A 19566-nucleotide genomic window follows, 5' to 3' on the forward strand; every position below is an offset into this window, starting at 1 on the left:
AATAGTACATGCCAACATGCTTCGCTAATTTTTGTATTTTTAGTACAGACAGGGTTTCACCATGTTGGCCAGGTTGGTCTCGAATTCCTGACCTCAGGTGATCCACCTGCCTCAGCCCCCCAAAGTTCTGGGATGACAGGCATGAGCTACCCTGACCAGCCAGATGACTCTCTTTGACTAGAATAATGCATGGTTTACCCCACTTGCAAGACCACGGTTCGTGACTTAGTTCTGCTTATTCATAAGTGGGCTCCAGCTTGCTCAAATGAGGAGAAGGGTCAGAGAAGGAAACTGCAGCCCAGTCCGCATCAGTCAGAATCAGCAGTTGTCAGACATGGGCTTATGTTTGATGTCCAGCGTGCCTCTCTACAACCATAGATAGGGAATAGGGACCAAGGTAAGGAGAGAGTTGTATGCTTCTGGCGTTGTAGCTTCCAGAATGCAAATGAGGGTTTCTTTTTACCTTGTTTAGAAGGCCATGGCCACTTCCATCATCTTCTCCAAATCCCACCCTTCCCTCAGGAGCCTGCTTAAGCCCTGCCTCCTCCAGGCCCACTATTCTCTAGCCTATCTCTGGGCTCTGTCATCTCCCAGACAAGAGGGGGCCCTCTGGCTGTGGGCTGCAAAGGGCAAGATTAACCGCCCTGGATTGTCATCTCCTGAGGTTCCTATGGACAGCCAGTTCTTTCTGTGGTGAGGGAGGGGATTAAAAAAAAAAAAAAAAAAGGAAAGCCAGTCCTATCCTTTGTTGCTCCAAATGCTTCTATTGACTTAGGTCCCAGAGGTCAAAGATAATGTCTCTAGTTAATGCATTTCTTCTCTGATGGTTTGAGTTCTATGGAAAGGTGGAGTGGGAATAACTTATGAAACAGAATTCAAGCCACATTCTGCCTCAAAATATTTTCCCTTAGTTAGCCAGTTTCCACAGCTTGTCTTATGGGTCACTAGGGTAACAGTGCAAATGATCTTGGCCATAAGGTTGGTAGCAATTAGTGTTACTGGGTAAATTTTCTATTTTCCTACCTAGGGGCAGAGTTCTGGGGAAGGGAAGAGAGGAAGAGGAAAAGAAAGAAGGGTCCAGCCGGGTGCGGTGGCTCAAGCCTGTAATCCCAGCACTGTGGGAGGCCGAGGCGGGTGGATCACGAGGTCAAGAGATCGAGACCATCCTGGTCAACATGGTGAAACCCCGTCTCTACTAAAAATACAAAAAATTAGCTGAGCATGGTGGCGCGTGCCTGTAATCCCAGCTGCTGGGGAGGCTGAGGCAGGAGAATTGCCTGAACCCAGGAGGCGGAGGTTGCGGTGAGCCGAGATCGCACCACTGCACTCCAGTCTGGGTAACAAGAACGAAACTCCGTCTCAAAAAAAAAAAAAAAAAAAAGAAAGAAGGGTCCAGAGAACTCTGGGGCATGGTGTCAGGAGGGCAGATTCTCCTGAGGCTAGACATGGGATACCAACAGAGAAGAAGAGACGGATAAAAAGGGCCTGGAGAAGGCATGGTCATGTGGCTCACTTCTCAAGACTTCCTCTTTGTGAATGTGTCTGAAGACAGGCACATTAGGGACTGAGCCCAACATTCTGTGTGGCCCTTTAATCTGCCTTATGTAGGGAAAGAACAACAAAGTCAACTGAGCATGAGGAATTCACCAACATCTTTGAACTCTCTGTCTCTGGTTAACCCAGCACCAGAGGCTTAGAATCACCCTGGAAGCCACCAACCAAAAGCTTACAGCTCCTCTAGGCAAAGCCACCATCACTGTTGCCTGGACAATTGAATATCTCTTATTTTATATATATAATATATAAATTATATATCTAATTATATATATATATAAATTATATGTATGAAATATATATATATATACACACACACACACACACACACATTATATACATATATATGTATATTTTAGAAAGAGAGGGTCTCCCTAATCCCCTAATGTTACCCAGGCTGGCCTCAAACTCCTTGGCCCAAGCAATCATCTTGCCTCAGCCTCCCAAGTAGCTGTGATTACAGGCTTGAGCCACTATGCCTAGCTTGAATGTCTTTTTTTTTTTTTTTTTTGAGACAGAGTCTTGCTCTATCATTCAGGCTGGAGCACAGTGGTGCAATCTTTGCTCACCTCAAGTGATCCACTTACTTCCGCCTCTCAAGTAGCTGGGACTGTTGGCATGCACTACTATGTCTGGCTAATTCTGTCTATTCTTTGTAGAGATGAGGTCTCACTATGTTGCCCAGGCTGGCCTTGAACTCCTGGCCTCAAGTAATCCTCCTGCCTTAGCCTCCCAAAGTGCTGGGATTATAGGCATGGATCACCATGCCCAACCTCAATGTCTCTTTCTCTTTTTTTTTTTTGAGGCGGAGTTTTGCTCTTGTTGCCCAGGCTGGACTGCAATGGTGTGATCTCGGCTCACTGCAACCTCTGCCTCCTGGATTCAAGCAATTCTCCTGCCTCAGCCTCCCAAGTAGCTGGGATTACAGGTGCCTGCTACCATGCTCGGCTAATTTTTTTGTATTTTTAGTAGATTTGGAGTTTCACCATGTTGGCCAGGCTGGTCTCAAACTCCTGACATCAGGTGATCCACCCGCTTTGGCCTCCCAAAGTGGTGGGATTGCAGGTGTAAGCCGCTGTGCCCGGTCTGAACGTCTTTTAATTGAAATCTCTGGCTCCATCTGTCCTGTTCCATCCATTCCCCATGTAGCAGCCAGAGTGATTTTTTTTTCCCTCTGAAACACAATTCGAATTGCATCACTCCTGGCTTAAATCCTTTTAATAGCTTCCCAGTGTTCTTAAAATAAAATTTCCTACAAAGTCTTGCTCTCTGATGTCATCTGATAGACTCTCCTTCTAAATCACTACCTTCTAGACATATTGTACTCCTTTCTGTTCCTAGAAGATGCCAAACTCTTCCCTACCTCAAGGAGGGCCTTTACACCTGCCATTCCTTTGGCCCTAAATGTTTTTTCCTGTTCTTGAACTTGATTCCCTCAGCTCTTCACATTTTGGATCATTAGCAACCTTTCATTTGTGCAAATGTTAACTCTCTCCTTGGCCTCTCTTTCCCCAATTTCTCCCTATCTCATCTATCCTCTTTCTTTCCTAGCACTCATCACAATTTATAATTATCTCTGTTTACCTTCATATTGGCTTTCCCTCCTTTGCAGAATCTAAACTTTCTGAAGGCAGTTACCTTGTTGTCTTATTTATTTTGCTACCCCCAATATTAGGCAATGCCTGGCCCATGCAGGCACTCAATAAATATTTGGTGAAAGAATGAATGAGAAGAAAATAAAACAAACAACAGAAAATCCTGATTTGTTGGTCCCTTTGGGCCAACAGGACAGGTTCAGATCAGATTGAAGGTGATTCAATATCCTTCTCTTTGCCTTTGTCCTGTCATATTGGGACTTGGAAGACCCCTCATCAACATCCCATATCTTTTTTTTTTTTTTTTTTTAAATAAGATGGGGTTTCACCATGATGGCCAGGCTAGTCTTGAACTCCTGACCTCAGGTGATCCACCCACCTCAGCCTTCCAAAGTGCTAGGATTATAGGCGTGAGCCACCGTGCCGGCCAACATCCCATATCTAAGTGCTAGGAGAGGCTCAGAACTCTGGCTTTTCTTAATATCTTTGATCTTGTCTTTGACCAAGAAAGGTAAAAGAGAGTATCTAATTTATGGATAAAAGTAATTGGCCATTCTTCCAAAATGGTGACTTGCTGCAGGGCTGAGGTGGAGTTCTAAGAATCATAGGGGGCCAGGTGTGATCCTGACATTTTGGGGAGCAAGTAGGGAGGATCGCTTGAGCCTAGGAATTTGAGACCAGCCTGGGCAACATATTGAGACCCTATTTCTATTTAAAACAACAACAACAAAAAAGAATCACAGGGCTTTAGAACTGGAGGAAACCCTAGGGATCATGCTCAAACTTGGCTCTCCATTAGAGTTGTCAGGGAAGCTTTTTCTTCTACTGTAAGGCAACTCAAACTACTATTTAGTGGTGAAGGCAGGGGCATGAGTAATAATAGCTTCTATTCATTGAGTACTCGCTATATGCCAGGCTCTGCTCTAGGCACATTATGTACATTTAATCTTCTTAACAAGAAGAAACCAAAACCCAGAGCAGAAGGCCACCGAAGCAGTGGATGACAAAGAGGAGATTCAATCCCAGGTCTGCTTAACACCAGAGCCACACAAGAAGGTTGATACCTTTTCTTGAAGTGGAAAGGAAGAAAACCACAAACTCCTTGATTTGCTCGCCTGCCCCAGTCCAATTTGGGATGGTAGAAATTTTAAAAAAAACAAAACAAAAACCACCACAAAATAGCATTTACGGCACTTTTTAAGCCCTGGTTTTAGAATTCCTTCTGTTCTATACACACAGTGCTCCACTAGTGAAAGCTGTTGACTGACTGACCAAAAATGTTCTCTGAATGTTTTTGGCACCAAAAGAAAATAAATAAAAATGTACCAGCTAAGGGGAGGGGGATCTGTTTGCTTAATCAATAGGTCTGCCTCCTCTACTGACAAGTCTCCTCCCAGACATGGGGCCTGCAAATGCTGCCAGTGGGGCTGTCAGGGATCAGTCTCCACATCTGGAAAGCAAGCTCTCAAAGTGGAAAGGGCCCTGACTCTTTCATCAGGGAGTAAATTGACCCTAGCAATCAGGGACTGGAATGAGTCAGATACAAATTTGCTAGTTAAGATGCTAAATCTGGAGTCTGGAGAGTCTGGCAATCTCTGGGTTTCCATAAAGAGGGAATCTGGGAAGCATAAGGGAAGGGGCTGGCAGAGGAAGTAGAGACCTCTCTTTTGTAGCTGGTGTGGTTGGAGCAGCAGGATGGGAAAGGTTGGGGAAGAAGAGAAGCAAACTTGAGGATACTGATAAAAACTCTCTCCTTGACCAAACACTTAGAAAAGGAGAGTTTGCTTGCAATAGATGGAATTTTGGTTGTCTGTTTCAACTTTAATAAATATGAAGTGAAACAATGTTACACATGAAAACTGAACCCCAAATCCTAAGCCCTGAGTCCTCTTCCCAACTAGGCCTAGGCCTTGGCCCCTAGTCTTGTCTTTGCCCTGCCTAGCCCAGTTTTAGCAAGAATCCTGCTGTCAGTTTAGTGAGAATCCCTCTACCTTGATATCTAATTAAGCTCCTCATCTCCTGCCTTTGATGTACAGTATAAGTCCCTGCTTGGCCTGCCTTTAGGAAGACTTTCCGTACCCTTGATGGCTCCTCTTAGCAATTTTCCATCCCTTGACTCCTTCACTTAACTCTGGCTACAAATCCTGTTACCTTTGCCATATTCAGAGTTGAACACAATGTTTCTCCCCTTTTTCAATATCCTATTGAAATAGTTTTGAATAGTCTTCCTTAGTATTTAAACAAGAATCAGGGCCAGGCATGGTGGCTCACTCCTGTAATCCCAGCACTTTGGGAGGCTAAGGTGGGTGGATCACTTGAGGTCAGGAGGCCAGCCTGGTCAACATGGCAAAACCCCATCTCAGGTACCCCTTTGTAGTCCCAGCTACTCAGGGGGCGGAGGCAGGAGAATCACTTGAACCCGGAAAGTGGAGATTGTAGTGAGTTGAGATTGCAACACTGAACTCCAGCCTGGGCAACAGATAGCAGCAGAAATGGAGCCAGTAGGGCCTGTGCGACCACTTGGGTTTGTAAAATGGCTGCTGACATTTCTGAATCCAGTGGGGCTGACTGTAAAGGAGACACCCAAGTAACAGTGCCAAGTTAGATGCTGATTACCCATTTCGAGTCCTTTATTGTGGAGTTTGTTCATTACCAACAAAGTACTGTGAATATGTGCCTGATGTTGCTAAATGTAGACAATAGATAGAGAAGAATTTTCCAAATGAATTTGCAAAACTTACTGTAGAAAATTCACCCAAACAAGGAATTAGTGAGGGTCAAGGAACAGCAGAGGAAGAAGTGAAGAAAAAACAGGAGAGGTGGAAGGAGTAAAATAAAACAAAAAAAGAAGACCATACCACAAAAGGTTACTACAGCCAAAATTCTCAGAGCAAAGAAGAAATAGGTGACAAGAGTGTGTGGCCTTGCAACTTTTGAAATTGATCTTAAATAAGCACAAAGATTTTTTTTGCTCAAAAATTCTCCTGTGGTGCCTCAGTAACAGTGGAGGATGAAAGTATCATTCAGGGAGACTTTACACATGATATAATTGATGTTATTCAGCAAAAATGGCCAGAGGTAGATGATGATAGCATCAAAGATCTTGGAGAAGTAAAGAACTGAATTTGAAAATTTGTCTGTATTTAATGGCCTGAACTGAAAGTTGATATGGCCAAAGGGAGAGAGGCCTTTTAAGAAATATATAATTGCAAACAGATGCTTGGTGCTGTAAAGAAAAATAGCACTGAGACAATGGATCTCTCAGCAAGGCAATTTTTACTTCCTGTAGGAAGGGTACTCTCACCAGCCATCTTGCCATGAGAGCACAACAAACAAAGGAAAAGCAGACATATTTATCTTTTATGCGTTACTATTGTGTCTGATCTCCATTGGTTGGAGCTAGACTTCACAATCTAAACTAAAACCTGATTGGCTAATAAATTAAAACTTTTCTAAACAGGTAAATGCAATGGAGAACAAAAGGAAAGTCTAAATAGGAAAGAGCATAGGCTACGAGCTGGGACATGCCTGTGAGCATGTCCAGCACAGATATTTTGGTTATAAGTACAATGACATAGGATGTACTACATGCCTAGAAGCATGTCTAATAGCTACATAGAAGAGTTATTAGCAAAAAGCAAGAAGGCTTTGAAGAAAGTTTTTAAAACTATTATTTCTAATACTTATGAAGCTTTGAAGAGAAACTTTTCTACTTCCTATTATATATATATTTATTTATTTATTCTACAGTAAAACTGTAGACTGCCCTTATCCTTGGCATTTTCTCTATTCTGTACAAGGCTTTTTTAATTGCAAAAGTCAAACAAATAGGGGAGACTGCCATGCTCATGCATGAACAGAATTTAGTCAAATACAAAATTTTGGTCATTTGGTACTGACTTTCTCTTTTTTTTTTTTTTTTTTGAGATGGAGTCTCACACTGTCACCCAGGCTGTAGTGCAATGGTGTGATCTCAGCTCACTGCAACCTCTGCCTCTCAGGTTCAAGCAATTCTCCTGCCTCAGCCTCTTGAGTAGCTGTGATTACAGGCGCCCATCACCACACCTAGCTAATTTTGTGTATTTTTAGAGATGGGATTTCACTACGTTGGCCAAGCTGGTCTTGAGCTCCTGACCTCATGATTCACCTGTCTTGGCCTCCCAAAGTGTTGGGATTACAGGTGTGAACCACCACACCTGGCCTGACTTTCTTTCTCTCTTTTTAACTTTATTTTTTGAAAAATCCGGTAGACTTCTTGTGGGGAGCATTTTTGTTACTTTACTGATCTAAAGCTGAGTGATTTTTCAAAAAAGAATTTGAATTTGGCTTCTTCACCAGCAATATGTCTCCTTGCTTCTTTGATGTGACAGTTTTGAGATGGGTGAGAATCTAAGAGATTTGTGGTTAAATTTGCCTTGTTGTTGCAAAGTCCACCCTATAGGCACAATAACATACTGTTGGTAGGAGTTGTTCGACTATTTTGGAGATTATTTGGTAAAGTATACTAAAAGCCTTAAAACCATGTATGTGCACTGTTTGAACCAGTAAGCCACTTCTTTGACATTAAAAGATATTAGAAGAAATAATCAGTCTTGCATAAAACTTATGTATGAAAGTATTCATCACAATATTATTTATAATAAAAAATTATAAAGTTATAAATGAACAATTGAAAAATGGTTAAAGAAGTGATTGTGTGGTAGAATACTATGCATATGTTTAAATAATCCTATTTTCTAAGCTTACTTGGAAACATGTTGGTAATGTCAGGTGGGAGCACCCCAGATACATTTTAGGCATTTATCATCATCATTGTTCTGAGTGAAAGCCATTCAGAGAGGCTAGAGGTTCTTATTCTTGCTATAAATTATGTGGGTAAGATTCTGCTAACCAATTAAAAATAATGAACACCCATGCTCAATATATAGTCCTGGAAATAGTAATTGAAACATGTCTTCTCACAAGAGAAAAATGACAGTTTTAATGATGCATTAGATGAATTTAAACTTTAAGTCAGGTGCTACAAATTGGAAAGAAGACTTGTGGTGTTTTAAATTGCTGTGGACACTTTTAAGAAACTTAGAACCATGCAGCAAACCACCATGGTACCTATATAGCTATAACAAACCTGTACGTTCTGCACATGTACCCCAGAATGTAAAGTATAAAAAAAAGTTTAGTGATTAAAATCTTAGATTTATTCATGTAAACTATCACATTTCATTAGTTTATTCCTTCTTTTCTAATTTTCATTCTTCACATTTTTTATAATTATTATATTGCTGAATCTCTCCAGTATAGTAAAATGTTTAACAGTCAAAATGTTTTGTCTTCCTAACTTTAATGGGAATGTTGCAGTATCATATGTACTATTTGTTGTTTCATTATTGATAAAGAGCCTTAATCAGGTTTAGGAATTTACTTTATTAGTTCTTAGGTTGCTGGCTTATTTTTTTTAATGACTGATCTCTGAATATCATTAAATGTGCCTGCATTTATTTGGGAAAAAAAAAGAAACTTAGAACCCATGAAACCATTATTTGTTGCCAAGCAAATTACAATCTTGAATGAGTGTTTTTTTAAAAAATTAAGTATTAGGTCCAGGTGCAGTGACTCATGCCCGTAATCCTAGCACTTTGAGAGGCCGAAGTGGACAGATCACCTGAGATCAGGCATTTGAGACCAGCCTGACCAACATGGAGAAACCCCATCTTTACTAAAAATACAAAATTAGCTGGGTGTGGTGGTGCATGCCTGTAATCCCAGCTACTTGGGAGGCTGAGGCAGGAGAATTATTTGAATCCGAGAGGTGGAGTTTGCGGTGAGCCGACATTATCCCATTGCACTCCAGCCTGGGCAACAAGAATGAAACTCCATCTCAAAACAAACAAATAAATAAATAAATAAAGTATTAGAAAAATATGTAATAAAGATATAAAATTAAAAATGAAATTCTGCATTAACTGTGAATTTTACTAAATAGAATTACTAGTGAAGCAAATTTATCCATCGAGACTATCTGGTATGCATTACATATGTATTCTTTTGGTGCTGGAAGATGTCTGTGTGCCTGTATCAACATGTGACTTCATGTAAAGTTTCTTCACGTTCACAGTTCTTAGCAAATGCAGTTTCAATCCATAGATAGTTAGCAGTGGATGTTACTATAGGAAAATGCAGGATTAAAATTGTCCTTGTTTCAAAAAAAGATTCAGAATAATTTTTTCTTAACAACACTAACATTATTTGATCTCTTGGGTTGTATCTATATACACATACCAATTTCACTATTGTGACTGAATTGGCTAGTCTAATTGTTATGCTTAACAGATGTCAAATTGAATAATATTTTAATGGGTGATTTGGATCTTATGTAGACAGCCTGCTTCAGAACTCTTCTTTGAGACCAAGAACCATATGGCAGGCCCAGACTGCCTGAGGGGCCCTGAGTAGAATTTGAGAGAAGGCTTGAGGCTGTGTTCCTTCTCAAGAGACAAAAAGACAAGACTTATTCAGGCAGCTGTTTGTCAGTGTGACATCTGTCTCCCTGTTCCACTGAAAGAGGGGTCAGAGTCCAGGCTTCCCAGATGTTCATTCCCACAGTGTACAAGGAATACAGTGCTGACAGGTGATGCTAAATGATTGCTTTAAATCTCCTGACATCAATCCCTTTAGTCTGTTTTATCTAATATTACTCAACAAAGACCTTAGTGGGTACTATATTGATTTTGTTTATGCTCTCCAGAATCACTTCTCTGCCTTTTCTCCTTCTCAGTAATCATGCAGTCTTTTGATTTCTGCATTCCTTTACCTGGGGTGCATTCTGCACAAGCACTCATTAAGCATAGCTGAAGCTGAGCTGATAGTCTGTGACAGCTCTCAACTTTAGAGCAGAAGGAAGGGAAGAGGCTTTGTTGTGAGATAAAATTTTCTACAGAAGAGCATTAAGTCAAAACCAAGGAGATATAGCTGAGCAAATCTTAAGAATTTGTTCTATTTGGAGAATAGAACATTAGTTTTACAGTATTTGGAGAAAGTAGAAAAGGTTTTGAGATAGCTATCTATGAAAGTTTTTTTTTTTTTTTTGAGTGGGTCCTAGTAAGGCATCCAACATAACCAAAGAAAACAAGAATGACTGGCCAGGTGCAGTGGCTCCCACCCGTAATCCAGCACTTTGGGAGGCTGAGGTGGGTGGATCACATCAGGCCGGGAGTTTGAGACCAGCCTCGCCAACACAGCAAAATCCCATCTCTACTAAAAATTAAAAAATTAGGCTGGGCATGGTGGTTCATGCCTGTATTCCCAGCACTTTGGGAGGCCAAGGTGGGTGGATCATGAGGTCAGGAGATTGAGACCATCCTGGCCAACATGGTGAAACCCCATCTCCACCAAAATACAACAACAACAAAAAAATAATAGGCATGGTGGCACATACCTGTAATCCCAACTACTTGGGCGGCTGAGGCAGGGGAATCACTTGAACCTGGGAGGCAGAGGTTGCAGTGAGCTGAAATCACACCACTGCACTCCAGCCTGGTGACAGAGCAAGACTCCGTCTCAAAAAAAGTAAAAAAACACACAAAAATTAGCCAGGCATGGTGGCATGTACTGTTGTCCCAGCTACTTGGAAGGTTGAGGCGGGAGAATCGCTTGAACTTGGGAGGTGAAGTTTGCAGTGAGCCGAGATCGCGCCACTGCACTCCAGCCTGGGCGACAGAGCAAGGCTCTATCTCAAAAAAAAAAAAAAAAAAAAAAAAAATTTAAAAATTTAAAAGGGAGACCAAAAATGACTCCAATGTGCCATCCCATTTATCCTCTTTAATCTCCTCCAATGGAAACAGTAGGACAAAATGTTTCATATCATGAAGCAGAGCAAACTCACCCATAATTGAAAACATGAACCTGAGCTTCCTTTAATGAGCATTAAAATGTGTCAAAATGCGCATCCATTCAGAAAAGTCAAACACTTACAAAGGAAAAGGAAAGTCTGCAATAAATGGAATTTTGGTCATCAGTTTCATCTCTAATAAATATGAAGTGAACAAATGCTACACATGCAGACTGATTCCCAAATCCTAAATACTGCTCTGTCAGAGTTATTAGAAATCTGAAACTATAAGCAACTTGCTGAAGACATTTAAAGAAGCACTAAAGTGTGACTTTGGGGTCAGGGCTGATATTCAGGAGTACTTCTTTCTTAGATATACATGTAGATATATTTGTTTATTCATTTACTGCTAGGAAATGGAAAAGGCACAGAATAAAGAGAAAGAAGATGCCACGAATTAGCAAAAGCTTCCTTCATGCTGAACTCCTCTTAACTGCTTTGACCCACAAAAGTGAATCAAAAAAATCCGTTTAACTTCCCAAGAAAGGAAGGATAACTTTCAAGTTCTTTAAACTTTCCAAAGTAGTGGCAGCTTCACTCATTCTGGAAGCAGACTAAAGTTGCCATCTAGACTCATATGCTTCCCGCAGAGAGCCCAGGCCAAGGAACTTCCTTTTTCACCTTGCAGCAGTGGAGGTTTGCTGCTTCTTACTTGTCTATAACTTCAAAGACAAGAACAAGAAAACAACCAGTCATACTACAAAATTATTTCAAACTTCACCCCTTCTCACAGGTAGGAATATTCTTATAGACCCACAGTGAAAAAGAGGAAATGTTTTATCAGCTGAAAGGCAGCAGTAAGCAGACCAAGAGAGGTTTTACAAAAGAAACAAAAGAGTATCCTTTATTTTACAGAGGGACTCTCTAGCAACTCAGTTCACATAAAACTTACACTTAGCCGGGTGCGGTGGCTCAAGCCTGTAATACCAGCACTTTGGGAGGCTGAGGCGGGTGGATCACGAGGTCAAGAAATCGAGACCGTCCTGGTCAAAATGGTGAAACCCCGTCTCTACTAAAAATACAAAAAAATTAGCTGGGCATGGTGGTGCGTGCCTGTAATCCCAGCTACTCAGGAGGCTGAGGCAGGAGAATTGCCTGAACCCAGGAGGCGGCGGTTGCGGTGAGCCGAGATCGCGCCATTGCACTCCAGCCTGGGTAACATGAGTGAAACTCCGTCTCAAAAAAAAAAAAAAAAAAAAAAACTTACACTTAAAGAAAACAGAATCTCTGTAGGCAGTAAAAGAAAAGAAAATTGTTTCCTTCTACTTACAGTACAAGTGACTAAGCCCTCTATCAGCCCCGTGAAGAGAAGCCAGAGCAGAGCGTCTTTCCTGTCCTTGGGTAGCAGAAGCAAGGCGTGTTGCTGTGAGATTTTTTAAAGATTCCAGGAACTCCCAGCAGCTGGCTTCCCCATCTCATCTCTTTGCTTTCAGCCAAAAAAAATCATACATTCATACTTAATTCTGGTTGCCACAAATCTTGTGGTCTGGTCTTCCTGTATTTCTCCCCATTCTTTAGAACTGGAATTGACGTCGACATTGAGGTTAAAAGGGATTGGAAGGAAAGTGGTTGCATTGAGGATACTCCATGGGCAGAGTTACGAGAATTTAAATCAGAGTAAACCCAAGAGACAGAATAAAACAGTCCAGTTGAGTTAATCTAGAAAAACACGTCCTGCCAAAGAAGGGTCTAATTCAACTTCTTTCAGAAATTCTGGGTGATTTAAGGAGCAGTTGGTGGAGAAGCTAAACTCTTGATAGGCAGATTGCTGAGGCCCAGCCCACCCAATTAGTAAAATCTTGTTGGGACCTTTTTTTGAGGAAATATTGGTCTCATAATTTTCAGATTTCCATAGAAGGGGCTGTACTTACACGGACTCAAGAACTTAGTCTGCAGTTCTTTTCTTCTCCTCACTCAGTTGGTTTTTCCTTGGATCAACTAGAACTTACAAAGCTATATGAAAGTTAAACATAAAAATTGGGTCATTCTTGTCATATTAAATCAGAGTCTAGGGGCCAGGGCTTGGGGCACAGAACCTGCTCCAAGAATTCAATTTTTCACAAACCTAGCTGCTAAAATGGCCTGCTGTAACCTCAAAACCAGTTTAGTAGCTGCTGAAGCATGACTCTAAGACTAGTTTTGTCTACTGCCATCACTCACCAATCAGAATTTGTCAGCTCCCAAATGCTTCTTTTTTCTTTTTTTCCCCCTTCTTTCCAAATGCTTCTTTAGTGCCAATGAGCTTTTCTTCAAAACAATATAGAACATTTCTCTAATAAAACTCCCAACCTTCTTCTGTTCCTCAGACACACTGAAGACCACCTGGTTGGTGTGTATGCCCCAAACTGCAATTCTTGCTTCCAAAATAGAATGTTTTAAAGTTAGAGATTCATCTCTGTGTTTTACTTTGATTTCCACAGTTACAATTTATTGCCTTCTGGATAATGTGGAGCTTAGAGGCTCTGTAGAAGAAAGTAGGCTAATAGGGGGCCCTGCAGTAAGTATTGTTTGTTTTTGTGGTGATAGGTGTAGAAGAGTGGGATAGGTGATGGTATACTTTTACATTGATTTATCCTTATTTCTGGGAACCAATTTCTTTTGGTGATTTGTAGAGACAAGAGCAACTGGAAAGATAAGTGAATAAGGAATCAGGAGATCTGGATTTCAGTTTAGGCATTGTTACTTTCTCTCTGTAATCTTGGACAAGTCACATAAACTATCTGAACACTGCTAGCTCATCTACCAACCACACTGGGCTGAAAAGAGGATACAATGAGATAATGTAGACACCTTGAAAACTGTGAAGCATTCCACAAATGTGAATGTTTTCCAAGCTTTAATTCCTTATATGACCCATCAAGTAAGGCTTTGGATAGATAAAGAATTTGAACATGGGAGGAACATCTGAGTCTGACGGATAGTAGGAAGTAGGATGGGGGATGGAAGTAGAACTAAGTGAAAAGAAAAAGCAGGGAAAGAAAGCAGAAAAGATACCAAGTTTCTAAAGAAAGAGTTGGCTCAGATGTCTGTTTGGGCTTATAACTGTAAAATACAATCTGTTCAAGAATAAAGCAATGGAATATAAATGAACAATCAAAAATTATTCCCTTAGAAATAATTAGCCAGGAGAGTATTCTGGGAAGAAGGCAGAGTAGGAACCACTAGGATTCTATTTCCTTACCTAGCCAAAACTTATACTGGCAGAATCTGTAACCATTTTAAAACCATGGAGTCTATTGAAGGCATGCAACTTCTAGGGAAAGGCTTGGATGGCAAAGTGTGGTTAATTTTAGTCAGTTCTGGCTCTTAGCACAGTAGCAGCTGCCCGTTCCCCAACCCCAGCCCCTTCGGCAGGCAGCTGTGCACATGTTCCTGGAGCACCTTGCCCAAAGCTGGTGAGAGCTAGGGTAGGCAAAAACAATTTTGTTGGCTGGACATGGTGGCTCAAGTCTATAATCCTGGCACTTGGAGAGGCTGAAGCAAGAGGATTGCTTGAGGCCATGAGTTCAAGACCAGTCTGGGCAACACAGGGAGACTCTGTCTCTACAAATAATTAAAAAATTAATCAGGCATGAAGGCACATACCTGTAGTTCCAACTGTGGATCCTTGCTAAGGCAGGAGGATCACCTGAGCCTGGGAGGTCAAGGCTGCAGTGAGCCAGGATTATGCCTCTGCACTCCAGCCTGGGTGATAGAGCAAGACTCTGTCTCTTAAAAAAAAAAAATCTGAAAAAAAGGAAATACTGAATATCTGTACTCTGATCACTGTTTGCTGCCTCTGATCACACAGGTGCAAAGAGCCAGGGCTGTTGTTGCTGTACTTTCCTCATTGTTGCAAGTCCCTCTCCTTCAGTTAAAGGGACTTCCAGGGGATTTAAAGGACTGGTTCCCCTCCCACTCTTTTTGCCTCCCTTCCTTTTTCTCTTTTCCCTCTTTGGGATCCACTAAAGACTAGGACATTCACAAATAACCACATATATGGGGAACATTACAAAGTGACTATGTATAAAGTGCCCAGGGAAAGGTGTAGGTGCATGAAACATCTGAGGAGACTTTATGTTCATACCTCAGGCTGGTCCTTGGCAGCCTGAGATAGATATAACAATAAAATATCTACAGATATAACAATAAATAGATATAACAAAATAACAGAGATAGATATAACAATAAAAAAAAGAAACAACAGGCCGGGCGCGGTGGCTCAAGCCTGTAATCCCAGCACTTTGGGAGGCCGAGGCGGGTGGATCACGAGGTCAGGAGATCAAGACCATCCTGGTCAACATGGTGAAACCCCGTCTCTACTAAAAATACAAAAAAAACATTAGCTGGGCATGGTGGCGCGTGCCTGTAATCCCAGCTACTGAGGAGGTTGAGGCAGGAGAATTGCCTGAACCCAGGGGGCGGAGGTTGCAGTGAGCCGAGATCACGCCATTACACTCCAGCCTGGGTAACAGGAGTGAAACTCCGTCTCAAAAAAAAAAAAAAAAGAAACAACAATAACAAAACTGTAACAAAATAAAGTAAACCCTGAGGAAGGGAGAGAACTTAGTTTCTAGAGTCAACACATTATTAAACTCAAATATCTAGTTTTCAACCAAAAAAATCACAAGGCACAGAAAAGGGAAAATATGGCACATTCATAGGAAAAAAAAGTCAACAGAAACTCATTCAAAGGAAAACAAAAGTCAACAGAAAAAGACCTTATAGCAGATTCTACTAGACGAAGATATTAAATAACTGTCTTAAGATGTTCAAAGAACTAAAGGAAGATGTGGAGAGTAAAAAAAATGTACGAACAAAAGGGCAATATTGATAAAGATATGGAAAACCTAAAAAGAAACCAGAAAGTACAATAGCTTTTTGTAATATTGACTAGTATAACCAAAATTTAAAAATGGACTAGAGTGATTCAAAGGTAGATTTGATTAGACAGAAGAGAGAATCAGTGAACTTGAAGATAGACCCATGAAATAACTGAGTCTGAGGAACATAAAAAGACTGGAGAAAAGTGAATACTGCCTAAGGGACATGTGGGACACCATCACGCAGAACAACATATTCATTCTCTCAGAAGTCTAGCAATCCCAGAAGGAGAAGAAAGAGAGAAAAAAAACTATTTGAAGAAACACTGATTGAAGACTTCCAAAGTGTGATGAAAGTTATGAATATAAACATCCAAGAAGCTCAACAAATTCCAAGTAAGATGAACTCAAAGAGATCCACCTAAAGACACAGTATAATGAAAGTTTTGAAAGCCAAAACCAAAGAGAGCATCTTGGAAGCAGCAAAAGAGATGTGACATCACATATAAGAAATCCTCAATAAAATCATTAGCAGATTATTTATCAGAAACTTTGGAGGCCAGAGGCTGTGGGCTGATAAATTCAAAGTGCTGAAAGAAAAAACTGTCAACCAAGAATCCTATATAAGATTATCTCAATTGATGCAGAAAAGGCATCTGACAAACTCTAACATTGTTTAATGATAAAAACACTCAACAAACCAGGAATAGAAGACTGCTTCAACATAATAAAAGCCATATATGAAAAATCCACAGCCAACATCATACACAATAATGAAAGAATGAAAGATTTTCCTCTAATATCAAGAACAAGACAAAGATGCATGCTTTCATCACCTCTATTCAAAATAGTACTGGAAGTTCTACCTACAACAATTAGGCAAGAAAAAGAAATCAAAGATATTCACACTAAAAAGGAAGAAGTAAAATGATCTCTGTTCACAGATGATTCGATCTTAAATGCAGGGAAGCCTAAAGATTTCATAAAACAGTGTTAGAACTAATAAAGGAATTTAGCAAAGTAGCAGGATACAAAGTTACATCAGTTACATTTCTATATATTAACAATGAACAATCTGAAAAGGAAATTAAGAAAATGATTCAATTTACAAAAGCAACAAAAGAACTAAGAATTAACATACCCAAGAGGGTGAAAGATGTATACAATGACAACTACAGGACATTGCTGAAAGAAATTAAATAAGACATAAATAGAAGCAATCTACGGATTCAATACAATTCCCATCCAAATCTCTAGAGTTTTGTTTTCTTTTTTTTTTTTGCAGAAATAGAAAAAAAAAATTCTAAAATTTGTTATGGACTCTGAAAGGACCCCAAATAGCCAAAATAATCTTGAAAAAGAAGAATAAAGCTGGAGGACTCATACTTCCTGATTTCAAAACTTACTGCAAAGCCACAGTGATCAAAACAGTGTGGTACTGGCATAAAGACAAACATGCAGTAAAATGGAATATAAGAGCGAGCCCAGGAATAAACCTTTACATGTATAGTCAAATGATTTCTGACAAAGGTGCCAAGACCATTTAATATGAGAAAGAAGAGGTTTTTTTTCAACAAATTGTACTAGGAAAACTGGATATCTACATGCAAAACAATGAATTTAGACTCTTACCTAACACCATACACAAAAATTTACCCAAAATGAATCACAGAGCTAAATGTATTAATAAGATCTAAAGCTATAAAACTTAAGAAAACCCAGGGTAAAATCTTTACATCATTGAATTTGGCATGATTTCTTGGACATAACACCAAAATCTCACACAACAATAGAAAAAATAGATAAGGTGGACTCTATGAAAGTTTAAGCTTTTGTGCTAGTTCATTGTTATTTTTATTTAATTATTTTTTTTAGATGGATTATTGTTCTGTCACCTAGGCTGGAGTGCAGTGGTGTAATCTTGGCTCACTGAAACCTCCGCCTCCTGGGTTCAAGCAATTCTCCTGCCTCAGCCTTCTGAGTAGCTGGGACTACAGGCAGGCATACACCCCGACTTCTGGCTAATTTTTGTATTTTTAGCAGAGACGGGGTTTTGCCATATTGGCCAGGCTGGTCTCGAACTCCTAACCTTAAGTGATCTGCCTGCCTTGGCCTCCCAAAGTGCTGGGATTACAGGTGTGAGCTACCATGCCTGGCCTATTTTTACTTTTTTAATAGAGTAAAGTGAAAGCAAGTTTATTAGAGAAGAAACAAAAGAATGGCTACTCCCTAGGCAGAATAGCCTGTGCTAGTGCTTTAAAACTAATGTTGGAAGAGTAAAAACAAAGCAGCCCAAAGAATGGAAGAATGTATTTGCAAAGCATATCTCTGATAAGTGATTAGTGTCCAGAATATATAGAAAATCCCTAAAATTCTGGCACAAGATGGGATGAGTATGCACAGAGATCATGTGTCCTCCATTACTAAAGATGTTGAAGCATACACTGGATTACTGCTTGGAAAGACTGTGGTAGTGGAATTGTCAGCCTTGTAGTAGAGAGCTAAATGCTAGAGCCTGTATTTAAGTCAACTCTGAATTTTAAAGAGATTCTATAGATTTGAGAAAATGGGACCCATATTTAGATGATAGTGGTAGTAAAATGAGGAAAAGGTTGAATGCCTAAGTTAGGGCAGACTTATGGCAGGGTCATAAAGAAGCATGAGGGCATGGGCTAGAGAAAGCATTGTAAAAATGAAGAAGGAGTACTATAGATAGTGGAATAATACCAAAAGCATATTTAACTTACTTTGGAATTTTCCATCATCTAGCCCCAAATAGGAAGACCATCAGGACAGAGTTCTCTTTGTAGTATTTTGACTATCTTATAGCTTGGTTTTCATGTAGAGTAACAAGAGTCATAAGCTTTTGCTCTTCCAAGAGCCAAGGGAACAGAGGCTAAGAAAGCTAATGCTAACCCTAAACCATTTTTAGAGATAATAAAGCAAACCTAATTGCCATAGTCTGATTAGAAAATGCTACATATAGTATAAACACTTACAGAAATACTACCATGTACCAGGTGTTATGTTCAGTGCTGAGGATAGAGAGATGAAGATAACATTTTCTATATTCAGATAATTCATAATCTAATAGGACCCCAAAGGCTCAAAATAAATCCAGGTAGGATCTACAGTTAGGCCAGGAAAAGCCAACATATGAAATCATATTTCTTTGAAACTTGCTATTCCTAAAACTTTATCAGCTTTTGTAGATTGGAAATTTGCAGAATTTAACTTCATGATGTGAAATTCAAGATACTTCGAAGTAAGATACTAGTACCCAGGAACGAGAAGTTATACTTTTTTTGTTGTTGCTGTTAGAGACAGGGTCTCCCTCTGTCACCCAGGCTGGAGTGCAGTGGTATGATCATAGCTCACTGCAGCCTTGAACTCTTGTGCTCAAGTGATCCTCCTGCCTCGGCCTCCCCAGTAGCTGGGACTCCAGATGTGCACCACCACACCTAGCTTTTTTTTTTTTTTTTTTTTAAAGATGAGGGTCTTACTATGTTACTCAGACTGGTCTTGAACTCCTGGCTTTAAGTGATCCTCCTGCCTTGGTCTCCCAAAGTGCCGGTTTTGCAGGTGTGAGCCACTGCATACAGCCCTTATACTTTTAAGTAGTTAATAAAGCTGTATTTCTGGGCCAGGCACGGTAACTCATGCCTGTAATCCCAGCTACTTGGGATGCTGAGGCAGGAGAATCCCTTGAGCCCAGAAGGTGGAGGCT

At 40.3% G+C, this 19566-nt stretch overlaps 1 protein-coding gene and 1 pseudogene across 3 annotated transcripts in view; one reads left to right on the forward strand and one right to left on the reverse strand.

Moving 5' to 3' along the window:
- ASIP (agouti signaling protein) overlaps positions 1-19566 on the reverse strand; it is a 193065-nt gene that overhangs the window by 20316 nt on the left and 153183 nt on the right. The gene's annotated exons all lie outside the window — the stretch shown is intronic.
- LOC116562802 lies at positions 5634-6408 on the forward strand (annotated as a pseudogene).

This window comes from Sapajus apella, unplaced genomic scaffold (assembly GCF_009761245.1).
Source record: "Sapajus apella isolate SASKATOON/1434 unplaced genomic scaffold, GSC_monkey_1.0 scaffold33, whole genome shotgun sequence".
Lineage (NCBI taxonomy): Eukaryota > Metazoa > Chordata > Mammalia > Primates > Cebidae > Sapajus > Sapajus apella.